The following is a 3137-nucleotide window of genomic DNA, read 5'->3' as shown; positions in this document are numbered from 1 at the left end:
AGATTTCTTATACTAAGTCATGTAGAATCGTTTTTTTCGACAAAAGCAAATATTTAAATACCCGTGCAAAAATATCACACCAACGATCTTTTTGTATTACCAGCGTGACTACCCTGGCAAAATCCATTGTGGACCGCATTTGGTATGTCACTGATTCAGTTGTCTTCTTTATGTAATTAATGAAAAAAACATGCTAGTTCTCTTGATTTTCCTTGGGCTTTTGATAAAATTGACATAACGGTGTCTCTTGTTATCGGTTGATTCCTTTTATAGAACTTATTTTTGTTTCTCCTTTTATTTTCTGTAAATGAATACTATTGTGCCGGCTTTGTTTGTCCGTCCGCACTTTTTTCCGTCCACCCTCAGATCTTAAAAACTACCGAGGCTAGAGGGCTGCAAATTGGTATGTTGATCATCCATCCTCCAATCATCAAACATACCAAATTGCAGCCCTCTGGACTCAGTAGTTTGTATTTTATTTAAGGTTAAAGTTAGCCATAATCGTGCTTCTGGCAACGATATAGGATAGGCCACCACCGGGCCGTGGTTAAAGTTTCACGTGCAGCGGCTCATACAGCATTATACCGGGACCACCGAAAGATAGATCTATTTTCGGTGGCCTTGATTATACGCTGAGCGACTGTACTGATAACTCGATTGCGCCGTAGAAACTTTGGCGCATATTTTACTTGTTTTTTACTGTGCATAATTATATAAAGTGAGTTTTACTTATTATAAAAGTGGAAAAAGAAAAAGATAATACTGATGCTTATGGTATTACAGTTTCTAATCCACCAATAGTGATCAGTGATAGAAGATGTTTTCTCAATGAAAAATTATATAAATTCGCTAGTCATGAATGATAAGAACAACTGAACGGATTTTATTTTCAGTTTACATGATCATTGTTCACTAACATTCATCTATGAAGTGATATTTAACTACATACTCAAAATTCGCATAAAACTCAACATCATGAAAGAACAGCTAACTGTAAAGCTACGAGGATGAAGACGTCCATTTGGAATGGAATGGATTATAGGGTTTAGGCCAAAGGCCAAGTACTGGGACCTATGAGGCCATTCAGCGCTGGAAAGGAAATTGAGAGTAGGCAGGTTTGAAAAGTGTAACAGGACAACCTCGCAGTTGCACTATGAAATAATTGTTAGGAGAGGGTGGATAGCAAGATGGAAGAAAGATAATATGAATGGAGGTACAGTAAAAGGAATGAAAGGGATTGTAGCTAGAGGCCGAAGGCACTCTGCAAAGAACCTTAAGTAATGCCTACAGTGCACCCCGTGAGGTGTAACTGACAGCACTACCCCCCTACGGGGAGACGTCGATTTGGGATTAATATTCAAGAGCGGAAAATTATTTTGACAGCAAAGAAATACAGAAAATACCATGATGCAAATCTTGACGACACTTTTCTGTAAAAGAAAACTATTGAGATGACTTTGTCTGTCCGTCCGCACTTTTTCTGTCCGCACTTTTCCGGTCCGCCCCCCCATCTTAAAAACTACTGAGGCTAGAGGGCTTCAAATTAGTATGTTGATCACCCACCCTCCAATCAGCAAACATACCAAATTGCAGCCTTCTAGCCTCAGTAGTTTTCATTTTATTTAAGGTTAAAATTAACCATGATCGTGCGTCTGGAAACGCTATAGGACAGGCCACCACCTGGCCGTGGCTGAAAGTTTCATGGGCCGCGGCTCATACAACATTTTACCGAGACCACCGAGAGATAGATCTATTTTCGGTGGCCTTGACTATACGCTGCACAGAAAACTCGATTGTGCAGAAGAAACTTCGGCGCATTTTTTACTTCTTCTTTTTACATAAGATAACAATATAAGAGACCTAACAGTGGAGAGGAAATAAAGTTTTCTGGTGCAAAAGTTGATAAATCTGTGGCCTGCGATGGAGAAATTATTTTTTTTCCTCTCCCAATATCGAATTTGCCTCACACATCCTTGTAAACAACAAGTTCCCCCCTCCCCCCCTTTCTCTCTCTCTCTCTCTCTCTCTCTCTCTCTCTCTCTCTCTCTCTCTCTCTCTCTCTCTCCTTCCCTTGTTTCTGTCTTTCTGTATCTCTCTGAAAATATTTATAACGATGTGCATCCTCTCATACACAAAAAAGTGTACTGCAGTATGTATATATATATATATATATATATATATATATATATATATATATATATATATATATATATATATATATATATATATATATATAATATATATATATATATATATATATATATATATATAAATATATATATAATCTTTATTTATATATTCATCACGTTCCATATTTTCAGATTCAGTTATATATATATTATATATATATATATATATATATATATATATATATATATATATATATATATATATATATATATATATATATATATATATATATATATTATATATATATATATATATATATATATTATATATATATATATATATATATATATATATATATATATATATATATATATATATATATATATATATATATATATATATACATATACAGTGTGGTTAAAATTCGCGTCACTGTAGTCCTCAGTTCTTGTCTTCCGTGGTTCGAGCCCACGAGACGACGAACTTATTATCAATAAAAAAAAATTCCCCTTCGGGTAACATATATGAAAATATATTATTCCCGAGGTAGAGTGAATTGGACGTTTGTAGCTTAATGCTAGTATATGAATCACGGTGATGTGATAAAAATTCATTCATATATATAAATATATATATATATATATATATATGTATATATATATATATATATATATATAAAAATATATATATATATATATATATATACAGTATATACATATGTATGTATATATGTATGCGCGTGTGTGTGTGTGTGTGTGTGGAGAGGAGACTCTTCCGTGATCAGTAGCATCCGTGCATTAAAAAACGTAGATGAACAGCAAAAAGTCCAGCTTTTATTTCAAGAGTAGATAATCCTTCCCTATATTTGAAAAGTAAAAGAACACGCGCGGACTAATGGGTGGGATAAAGAAGGCCTTAGACAGCGTTAATTTCATGTATGTACACAGATATTGTGTCCCAGGACACTACTGCGAGATTGTTCAGACATAAGCGTATGCTGGGATTTG

The sequence above is a fragment of the Macrobrachium rosenbergii genome, chromosome 10 (genome assembly GCF_040412425.1).
Source record: "Macrobrachium rosenbergii isolate ZJJX-2024 chromosome 10, ASM4041242v1, whole genome shotgun sequence".
In the NCBI taxonomy this organism is placed as follows: domain Eukaryota; kingdom Metazoa; phylum Arthropoda; class Malacostraca; order Decapoda; family Palaemonidae; genus Macrobrachium; species Macrobrachium rosenbergii.
The sequence above is the reverse complement of the archived record's forward strand: the minus strand, read 5'-3'. Positions refer to the sequence as shown.